The sequence below is a fragment of the Oryza sativa genome, chromosome 11, assembly GCF_034140825.1.
Source record: "Oryza sativa Japonica Group chromosome 11, ASM3414082v1".
Lineage (NCBI taxonomy): Eukaryota > Viridiplantae > Streptophyta > Magnoliopsida > Poales > Poaceae > Oryza > Oryza sativa.
Genome location: NC_089045.1, coordinates 15,687,115 through 15,699,244, shown reverse-complemented (window position 1 = coordinate 15,699,244; position 12,130 = coordinate 15,687,115). Strand labels below are relative to the sequence as shown.

The 12,130-nt window shown below is 40.9% G+C and overlaps 1 pseudogene; it reads left to right on the top strand.

Moving 5' to 3' along the window:
* Positions 1–3,777: 3,777 nt before the first annotated feature.
* LOC107277006 (serine carboxypeptidase-like 19) overlaps positions 3,778–12,130 on the top strand; it is a 39,151-nt pseudogene continuing 30,798 nt past the window's right edge.

The window sequence follows — 12,130 nt, the reverse complement described above, 5'->3', positions numbered from 1 at the left end:
TCTGGGATGGCGTGGAGGTGGCGCTGCGGCAACGGACAGCGTTGGCCGGAATTGGGGAAGAGAGAGAGGCAATGGCGCGAGGGGAAGAAGGCTTCGGCCTTGGAGCTCACCGGCGACGGCAGCGCAGCAAGGAAACGGCGATGCCCACGGTGCAGCAACCGGCCGTGATGGCCTCCACGACGCGGCGGCTCGCCGCGGCCGCGCCCTCGTCATCGCCGGTCAGGCACAGGCAGAACCGCGCTCTGCCCATGAGCTTGCCGTGGTCCACCCCTGCCGGGAGGAGACCGTACAGCAGCTCCTGGTCATCCCGCCCCTCCCACCGCGTGAGCAGCACCTCCCGCACGGCGCCGCTACCTGTAGCGAAGAACACGACCTGTGTCAGGGGCAGGAAAGAGAGAAGAAAGAAGAACAGTGTCAGGGGCATTTTGGTACTTTCAACACTCTTTCTCTCTGTTTTCACCGAAAATAATAAAATAATGCCTCGAGTGTCTAGCAGCTAATTACCATATTTTTACAGTGTCCATAAGCAAATACACGATTTTTGGGTGTCTCACAGCAAATGCCACAATCTTTGAGTGTCCTGTAGCAAATTTTGCTACTGTATCAGCTCATAGCCCCATAGACAACATGGCAGTCAGTCAAGTAGACATGAAGGGAAGATAGTCTTCAGGCAGGTCATTATGGAAAAACATCTTCTAGAAAGACAAAGTCTATGGTCATCATCCATAAACATTTCCCCAAAAAAAGTAGCCTATGGCCATCATGCATAAACACCTTCCTAAAAACTCTTATCTTCTAGACTGAATCAACAAAGGCACACAACTTCTTCTATCTACCCATGATTTTTTATGGTACTACCTAGTCTCGTGTCCAAGTTTGTCATAATATGCCCACGCACAGTGTCATATGTATAGATTATTACGTTTAGGTGAAGGAGTGAATTAGGTGTTTTCTAACTACTCAAGTTTAAGGAAAGTTCATCCCTCTTCCTTTGATCACATTGAAACCCATGATTTGGGAGATCAAAAGTGTTGTTTGCAAAATTGCATGCTTATTTATAACTATCGGTAACAGGGCAAATGGTAATTATGCCTGTTGACTGCTGTTAAATACCAAATTCACGCCGTCAATACCTGCATAAATATGAGAGTATAAAATATCCAACATAGTGGTAGGGTTTATTTCTAACAAAGTCCACTAGCGTTGGTGTATATTTGGATGCAGGTGACAAATCATCAAAGTTGAGACAAAAGATACATAAAGAAGGAGGTAAATTAAACTTCCATATTTAAGCCTATGGAGTTTTTGTGTCACAAACCTAATCAAACACAAGCAAATGGGCCCATTCACCATATATATATGCACCGAGGAGTCCTTCACCAGAGCCCAGGAGAAAATTCGGGGCAAAATGGGCCAGCAAGGGTTTGGCCGAACACAAAAGGATCCCAATCGGCTCCATTTTTCACGGGCAGATACTTACCGATATTCTAAGACCCTTGAGACCGTTTCTCAAGAGGACACATGGCAAGAGGAGAGTGAAGATGCCATTTAGATGCTTAGCATCTCCACATTTTCCCAAAGCATCTCCCTACCTATAAATACCTCTCTCTTCCTCACTTCTAAACACGCTCAAGCATGAGCTGAATTATAAGAGGCTCTATTGTATCTTTTATATACATTAGAATAGGCAGACAGTAAGGAAGAAAGAGTCGGAGGAATTCCGAAGTTGTCAGTATTTTCCTCTTTACCTTTTGTACCTTGTCAATTACTTTGCTTTAATTGATAATATCTTTATCGAGTAAGTGAGTTTTACTTTGTGAGGATTATCTCTTAGTTAGTTCCTATTAGCATATTGGATTATTGTTCACTATTGTTCAATAATAGATAGTGATTACTTTAGTGTTTAACTAACGCTACAATAGTAATTAATTGCATAGACGCAATGTCTAGGTATTTAATTACCAGTGATTGCTGCGTATCTAACATTTCGTTAGAGGTTGGTGTAGAGGTGGTGATAGCCCTCGAGATCACCGGTCCTCCCTGTCCGGGTATGGAGTAAAGCGAGATCTGGTAGCAGCGAGCAAGCCAATGCCTGAAGTATTGCGATAGGATTAAATTTAAGTTTTCTGTACACACTGTTCCTCACTAGGAAATCATCTCTACGCTTTGCCCATTTTGCTTTGTGTCCTTGGTTGAACTTTAAGAGGAGTTGAACACACACGTTCCCCGTGTCCTTGGTTGAACTTTAAGAGGAGTTGAACACACATATATATATAGAAAAAATGCCCGTGCGTTGCAACAGGTAAAAACATTTTTTATACTATACAATATACTCCCTTGTTTTTGTTTTTGGACCGAACGTTCATTCTTTCCTTCCTTTTCAGCTCAGTCCCAGTGCAGTCCGCTGTCTCTATTTGCTCGGCCTATCTCTCTCTGGCTCAGCCCACAAGTGGAGCTGTAGGCCCAGCTCGAACAGTCCTTTGCCTGGCCTATCTCTCTTTGGCTCAGCCCATAAGTGGAGCTGTAGGCCCAGCTCGAATAGTCTTGTGCCTGGCCTAGTGGCCTACCTCTCTTCGGCTCAGCCCGCAAGTGGAGCTGTAGTCCCATCTCGAACAGTCTCATGCCCCGTACCATGACGGAGCCGATCTTCCCACCAAATCCGGTAATCTAGTCGAGCTCGCATAATACCGTGCACGTACAATGATGGAGTCGATCCTCTCCGTCAAATGCGGCCGAATCTTTCTCGACCTCCAAAATTATTGACATATTTTAATCCACTTGATCTCCTTTTTCTATTTTTTTCATAAAAATCGAAGCAATCCGCAAAATTTGGGATAAAAAATGACGAACTAAAGGGAATTTAAGGGGAAAATGATGAGAGAGTAGTGGGGAATCCGTTTTTCAATCAATTGGATGAGGAAACACATGGAGAGGCAAATCGATACGGCGGCTAGGGTTCGGCCCCACAAAAAAAAACCGCCAAAAAAATAGCGTGTTGGATTTCGTTGAAACTGGAAAAATGGTGAAAAAAATGGCGAAAAGAAAATGAAAAGGAAAAAGGAAAAAAAGAAAGGGACGAAAATTTTGTTTTTTTGGCTCTTTTATATGTTTTTTCTGCCGTGCCGGGTTTTTTTTACAATCGTTTTTTTTGCGGCACTTTTTTTGTCCGCTTTTTTATACGGACAGGAATCGGTCAGGTTTTTTTTTCCCGCGCCGTTTTTTTTCGCGCCGGACTTTTTAATTACAATCGAACTTTTTTTTATCGCTTTTTTTAATTAACGGACGAAGGAAACATCTTATACTTTTTAAGTAGTAGTAGAAGTAGAAGTGTGTGTCTATATATATATATACATATATATATATATATATACATATATATATAGCTAAAATAAGTCTATTTTACATCCCTACTCTTTGAGCCGTGCAATATAATAAGGCTACTTTTCCTCCCTATTCTTTGTGACGTGCTTTACATATGGTTGAGAATAAATCTGTTTCGCATCCCTAAACTTCGGGCCAGGCCGTGCCGGCCCAGCGTGCTAAGGTAGCAGCCTAGACACGACACGGCTGTTGGGCCGGGCCAGCACAACCACGACCGGAGCAGCTCAGGCACGGCACGACTGTTGGGCTTGGCTGGCACGGGAACGACCGTCGGGCCAAAATTACCGGGCCTGGGTACATATAGCTGTACCATAATTACTGATTGGTCGATCTAGAGAATCCGACATCGAGGTCCCCCTTTTTACAAATTGCGCATGTTTTGTAACTATCGTCTCCCCAATATGCAATAAACCGCAAGTAGGGGTGCCGAGCTGTTTGACGGTGTCGTCCTTCAATGCGACGATGGCCTTGCTCCTCCCGCTCATCGTAATCTGCATCGTCTCCGGCGTCACCGCCGACGCCAACGCCGACGCGCCAATGACGCGGACGCATGTCGCCAGCCTACCGGGTTTCGACGGCGCCCTCCCTTCCCGCCTCGAGACCGGGTGCGTCCATCTCGTACGCCCAAAGTTTTCTGGTCTCTGCTCTGCATCAGTCGGTGAGAGGGGTCGTGCTGACGCTACGTGCTACAACTTGCCAGCTACGTGACCGTCGACGAGGTGAACGGCGGCGAACTGTTCTACTACTTAATCGAGTCGGAGGGCGACCTCGGGAGCGACCCCGTCCTCCTCTGGCTCACCGGCGGCGACCGCTGCTCCGTCCTCAGCGCCCTCTTCTTCGAGATCGGTCAGCAACCATCTTCCACCCCGAGCAGTGCCACTGACACACCGTCCTCCAATTTATCAATCTGCTAGTAGCTGCTTTCTTGCCTGCAGGCCCAATGAAGCTGGTCATCGAGCCGTACAACGGCGGCCTGCCGCGGCTGCGTTACCACCCCTACTCGTGGACAAAGGTGGCGAACATCCTGTTCGTCGACTCGCCGATGGGCGCCGGCTTCTCCTTCTCCCGGGACCCCAACGGCTACGACGTCAGCGAAGTATCCTCGTCGCTGCAGATCGTGAAATTTCTCTACCGAGTATCGATCCACGCATGCATGCACTGTCTATCCTATGCTAATTGTTCGTGGTTGTCTCGTGATCGTTGTAACCTGTTGCTCGTCTTGTTCAGTGGTTCGATGGCCATCCTGAATATCTCGCGAATCCGTTCTACGTCGGGGGGGACTCCATGGCCGGGAGGTTCGTCCCGTTCATCACGGAGAAGATCTCCGAAGGTGTTGCAATGTTACGTTACATTTATTACCCGAGATCCCTACTTGTTCACAAGAATTACTACTACTGCTACAAGCTTAATTAAACCAGTTCATGCTTGATCGCTCCTCTGTTTTTCAGACATTGAAGCGGCGGTTAGACCAACTCTTAATCTGAAGGTTAGCCAAGTCTTTTCCATTAATTGATTTAATTCCTCGCAAAAAAAGTCATTGGAATTAATTAGTTGGTGCAACTTAAGAAATAAAACTGTGGTCTCCCATATGTATCAAAATACTAGCCACCCTGTCGCGCTTCGCGCGACTCTGAGTTCTAATATAACCTGTCAATATTAGTAGGCCATCTATATTGGGGTGTCGCAAGGCTGATGCGAGAGCGAGACGACGGAGACTGCGCCCAAGATTTGGGGATTTGGATCGTCTCTCTTGTGTGTATTGTGTCTTCTCCGGAGAATAGGAGAGATTATCGCTGGTTTTTTTTATCCTCTCCTTTCATTGTTGTGCAACCTTCCCGATACTTCCTTTTTATTTATTTATTGTTTCTTTGACTAGATTTGCTCTAACTACCATAAACTATCTGCATATGTGCACCGATGCGTGGGAACTGGAACTCTCCTGATTCTGTGATTGGTTTACATGATCCAACGGTCCTGATTTATTCATACTCTCATCCTAAGGCTATTATTAGTTCAACTGACGTGGCTCATTAGTTTTTGAGAAAGCTTGTTGCTTTCACATATGTAGATGTCCTCTGTACAATTTGCTCTTCGAGGAACTGTAGTTGATGTATAGTCAGTACTAGTACGAATATGGGGTTCCCCGAAAAAAAAATTGAAAATATGAGCAGTAGTTGAAACATTACTTCCTTCATGATTTATGTTTGTTCACAGCTCAAATCAGTTTCACCTAATAGCTTGACAAGTTTGTGATCAGACATTCCTCTGTTTTAAGGAATTCCAGAGGGTTAGGAGTTAGAACCGCACTTACTCAGAAGGTAGCAGTATTTATGCCTTTTGTACGGTGCAAATTTCATTGTAGGAACTGTTGTTAAATAGCAACGTTTTTTTTTTCGCGGGCAGAGACAGCGAATACAGTACCTAGAAACCCGAGAAAATAAAACTCTATATGTCGATTCTAGAAATCGGCAATGAGAAAAGAAAGTAGCACACGGGATTTAAAATAGATGAGTAAACGAACAAAGGTTAGACTGGTTAATACACTATTCCTGTTTCGGAAATTGTATCTGTCGGGTGTATTATTGATCTCACAATCTTAGTGTGGTTATGTCCTTGGAGGGGCTCCCTGCCCTCCTTATGTATATAGGTTCGGGGGTAAGATTACAAAGAGGAAAACTCAGTCGAACATGACATGGATTTCATTATACAGTTATACAGTCATATAAGACTAAGATTTCATACTGTACCTTAGAATATAAGGTAATACAGTATTCAAAGCTTAATCTCTTTACATAATATACGGACTTGGTCCCCACCTCCTATCTCTAGTCTACGAGTAACCAATCTCTACATGTAAACTACCATGGTTAGGACTAAAAAAATAGGGAGAATAGCTCCTGTAGTCCCTAAAGTTTTTATGTAGGATCAGTTTAGTCCATAACCTTTTAAATAGTTCAAAGAAATCCTTAAACTTTATCATAAGGCCTAGAATAATCCTTGAGTCCACCAAAATCGTCATATAGATATGACATGTCATCATTCATGGAAAATCTATGATAAATTGTTCAGTTTACCCTTACGTATATCATAGAAAAATAAATGTAAAGGTGAATTAGACATAACCATAGGAAAAAAAATACTTTTCCTTTTTTCACCCTTTTGACGTATATTTTTGCTCTTACATATACCATATTTTTTAACTTTTTCCTTTTGTTTTTTATTTTACTATGATATATGTAAGGGTAAATTGAAGAAATCATATAGATTTTGCATAGAAGGGTGACATGGCATGTTTATGTGGCGATTTTGGTGGGACCAAGGACTATATCAGCCCATGTGACAAATTTAAAGGACTTGTTTGGATAATATGAAAGATTAAGTACTAAAATGACTCATGAGCGAAACTTTAGGGAGCATCTTGGCTATTCTCCCAAAAAAAATACTCATGGTGATATGGTGATAAGAATAAATCTCAGACATTTATTTTTATCCTACAATAATTTTTAAGTTTGTACTGTATATTTTTCTCGTTATCTCTGTATAATTGATTATGCACTCGTGCTGAATATTTTGCGTTTTGGGAGATTCTCAGGGCTATCTAGTAGGTAATCCAGTTACAGGCGAAAGTATTGACAACAAATCAAAGGTGCCATATTTTCATGGAGTCGGAATAATTTCAGATCAATTATACAAAATAAGGAGACAAGTGCAACTTGATTTCATGGAGTCGGAATAGTAAAGAGTGACTTGTACATTTCTTAATATTATTAACTGTGACACACCTGGTCTTCAGATGATATTGGAGCACTGCAAAGGGGAGGACTACGACAAGCCCAAGAATCTGATTTGCAGACAAGCTATGGCTAGGTTCAACGAGGTACAACTTGGTTTTTTGTTTATTCTCGTGCTTTTGGAAAAGTTTTATCCTTGATATCCTTTCCAGTGGAAAATAATTATATGGGAATTTCTGTTAAAATCAACTTAACAAAAATTGTATGTTCAAAACTATATTTATAGTACTTACATGAACTAGCGGGAAGCCCGCACATATACACACTTGCGCAGGCAACTCATTTATTCTTTACTAAAAAAAGCAACTCATTTATTCTTTATTAAAAACTGTTAAAAGATGTTATGTTACCGTATTTTATTTAACGACGGTAGATTATCTTATGACTAAGAAAACCCGCTCTGAGCAGGAGATATTGTGTCCTGACTCTCTTCATCACCCCGACAGCAAACCCATATCTATCGTATTTTTGTTTGTGACCTTTCTTGTGCCTACCTGCACAACCGTACGTGGTGAAAATTTCAGGCAAGCTAAATAGAAAAAACTTGAGTTCCAAAAGGATCTCTTGATATCAGTTCCATTTCCCATCTCAATGTACATCGATGCCCTCACCCTTTCTGACTGACGTAAGCTTTTTTTAATAAAAAACTTTTAAATTAACTATACTTTAACTATATATTTACAGAACGCAGAGTTTTAAAAAAAGAGTGATTTGTGCTAGAATCAAGATTATTTTTTTTAATAATTGAAATGGGTTACCGGTCTATGCCCATGGGCACATAGCCAACAAGTTTCAGATAAATATAGACGTGATGGGAAAAACCCCACAACTCCTGCCAATAAAAGAGTCCACTGAAATAATGTTTTCATAATCACATAGTTTCTAGCATGAAATTTCGTACGTACTATGCCATCCAACCTAGAATAAAATCTCCGTGTAGGATCGAAACACAATAATTAAGCCAACCAGAGGGGGTGAATGGTCGGTATACCCAAAAATCAAAAACTTTTAGCGGAAATAAAAGTTACCCTCGAATTCGATGGAGATCGGTCTGTCCGGAATAAATTAGCCGGTTTGATTGAAGCGTAGCCGCCGGTCTGACCGGTATTGATCTTACGGCCTAACCGCCGAAACTTGTCGCCGCCTCCTGTTACCGACGCCGGTCTGACCGCCATGTGCCCGCCAGTCTGACCGCCGCGATGCCGCCGGTCTGACCGCCGGTGCGCCGCCGGTTAGACCACCGAAACCCGGTGAAACACAAATCGAAGAACTCTTAAAGTGGATGACGACTTTATTAATTCTCTCTGTGTTTACAAAGTGCACCAACAACACTCGTTACAAAAATTTCGACTAAACTCGAAACCCTAACTCAACTCTCAACTCAATTGCTCTCAAAAGCGATACAGGGAAGCCTCACGCTCCCCTTCTATTTATACTCAAGGTAAGCAGCCTAAAGCCACGAATCAAATACATACTAGAAGTCCTAAACACCTTAGGAAACCCTCTGGTACAAGAAACAAACTTTACATAACCAATCATACCAAATTTGGACAACTTACAAAGTCGACTCTACATCCCATACGCACACAATACCTCCATTGTATGCCATATGGAATCTTCACCAACCACGTGTATTGAATTCTAGCCATAGTATCTCGCATGATCTCTGACCACCACAGACGTCGTCTTATCCCTAAGCCGACTCCCGGTCCATCACCGCAAATACTCTCCTGGCATCCGAGTCACCTACATATAGAACAAACAAAGAAACCATATTCCAAGACCAAGCATTCTCCAACTTGACTCAAACAACAGTATTACATACGTATAGTATCCATCTAGAGGCCAGAATCATGAAACAATCACGGATATCCAAACAAACAACCCAAAACCAAAACTGACACAGAGTCGGCTGGTCAAACCGCGAGCTGCGCCGGTCTGACTGCGCGATACACGCCGGTCTGACCGGCAACCACTACCCGGTCTGACCGGACCCATTCCAGTAGTACCTGTAGATTCACCTGTGAAATCCAATCATCTCCAAAACTACTTCGTGAATGAATTCCAAATATCAAAACCAATAATCTCCAATGCCAATTGTTCATCACAGAATAATAATCAAAAACACCTTTGATTTTACAATTAACCCCTTGATGAACACATTGGCAAACCCATCAAAAATGTTTTGGTGTTTGGAAAAATAAAAACAAAACTGGTAAAAAGCACACTTCGTACAAACGTACACATCGTGCTCGAAAATCCAAAAGAAAACTTCTCTTACTTTTGAAAAGAAAGAAATTTGCTTCTCCAAAAATTTTCACTTGGCTTCTCCCCCTTTTGACAATGATTTCATCAAGCATAGGAATTATGTTCATTAATGGATAAGAGCTTAGCATACATATAGCATATCATGTCATTTGTTGCAATAAAAAGAAGATGAACCCATCTATAATATAGCAAGCATGCATTAAAATATAACCATGAACCAAAGAGTTTACAATTAAGCTTGAATCAACAATCAAAATTCATGATTTCATACGAATTATAATGCAACATCTTAACAAGCACATAGGTTGAAAAATAAACACTAAACATATAGACCTATTGCATTTATCACTCTTTCTCAAATAACCTTTAGCAGAAAATAACCAAGAGAATTTTTAACTTTTTCTTTTCTTGAGCCTTTTTGCTTATATTTTTCTCTTTTATTCTGGGTACGTCCCTATCGTCAAGACTGTTTCCAGGGATTCGGCACCCATTATTTTGCTCACATTGAATACTTCCTTGTCATCAAGACTATTTCCAAGGATTCGGTATTCATTTTTTCCATATTTTTATTCTCTTTTCACAATAAGAAATTAAAGCTATTCGAGGAATAACAATTCAATAAAGCATATATATAGAGCATTTAGAAATCAAACCACATGCTAGCGTCAACATTGCATATTTACTTAATTCAAATATAGAATTTAAGTGTCATGCATCATCTCCCTTAAAAAGCAAAATCTAAATCTCATGCAAAGACTAGAATACAAACAAGCTATGTTAGAGACAAATAAACCTTCAAAGTATTGCTAGCATGTACAAGAAAATACCACATGTATAAACAAAGCTCTCTTTTCTCAATTTTTCTCATTGTCATATTTTTTGCTTGATAAAACCATGAGGTACAAACTCCCCCTCAAATCATGCCAAAAGGATGAATTATCCCCAATTCACCACGAAGAAAAGCAAAACGATTAGAATCCAAAGGTTTAGTGAAAATATCAGTAAGTTGCAAGTTTGTGTCCAAAAACTGCAATTCAACATCTCCCTTCTCAACATGATCCCTCAAAAAATGAAAGCGAATATCAATGTGCTTTGTGCGTGAGTGTTGAACATGATTCTTAGCAATGTTAATAGCACTAGTATTATCACAAAAGAGAGGTACTTTCTCAAAAGTAAGTCCATAATATTTCAAAGTAGATAAAAGTCAAAGAATCTATGAACAACAACTAGCAGCAGCAACATATTCAGATTCAGCAGTTGATTGAGAAATACTAGATTGTTTCCTAGAAGACCATGGAATCAATGATGTATCAAGAAAATGACATGTTCCACCCGTACTTTTCCTATCAATTCTACAACCACCAAAATCAGCATCGGAATATCCACTTAAGCATATAGAAGATGAAGTAGAATACCAAATTCCAAACTCAAGTGTATGATTTAAATACCTCATTATTTACTTGACAACTTAACGATATGAAGCACGAGGAGAAGCTTGAAAGCGTGCACACAAACACACAGCAAATTGTATGTCTGGCCTAGAAGCAGTTAGATACAACAAAGATCCAATCATACTTCTATACTCCTTTTGATCAACAGCTTCACCATCTTCATCAGGATCCAACACAGCTGTAGAATCAATTGGTGTTGAAATTGGCTTGCAATTCTCCATCTTGAACAGTCTTAAAAGATCCTTCGTGTACTTCGTTTGATGCATAAATGTACCTTGAGGTGTTTGCTTAATTTGCAATCCCAAAAAGTACGATAACTCATCCAGCATGCTCATCTCAAATTCTCTGCACATAGTCTCAGCAAACTCCACAACCAAAGCATGAGTCGAACAACCAAAGATGATATCATCCACATAAATCTGAACGAACAGTTGATTATCACCATGCTTAAGAACAAAAAGCGTTTTGTCAACCTTTCCCATTGTAAAACCTTTCGCAAGCAAAAAGTTCTTAAGCCTATCATACCACTCTAGGTGCTTGTTTCAAGCCATACAAAGCTTTAGACAATTTAAAAACATGGTTGGGAAAATCAGGATTTTCAAAACCTGGTGGTTTTTTGACATAAACTTCTTCCTGTATAAAACGATTTAGAAAAGCACTTTTTACATCTATTTGATATAATTTAAAACCTTTTGAAGCAGCAAAAGCCAACAAAAGTCTAATTGCCTCAATTCTAGCAACAGGAGCAAAAGTTTCATTAAAATCCAAACCCTCCACCTGGGTAAAACTTTGAGCAACAAGTCTAGCTTTATTTCTCACAATCAAACCATCCTCATTTTGTTTATTTTTGAAAACCCACTTGGTTCCAATAATATTATGTCCAGAAGGTGGTTCAACTAAAGTCCAAACTATGTTTCTCTTGAAATTTTCAAGTTCTTCATGCATGGCGTTAATCTGCGATTCATTAGTTAATGCGTGTGACACATCTTTGGGTTCAAAAGAAGCAACAAATGCAGAATTTACATAAACATCATGAGTCGTTACCTTAGACCTTGTAGTCCGCTCACCTATATTACTAATGATTTGTTCTGGCGGATATTGTCGTTGAATGTGCAATGGAGCAGCGACTTCCGAACTTGATTCACGCCCTGTATCAATACTGATCAAAGTTGTAGTCTCCGGAGGACCATCTCGATCAGCATCAACAGTACCCGAACCCGATGAGCCTGGCCGGTCTGA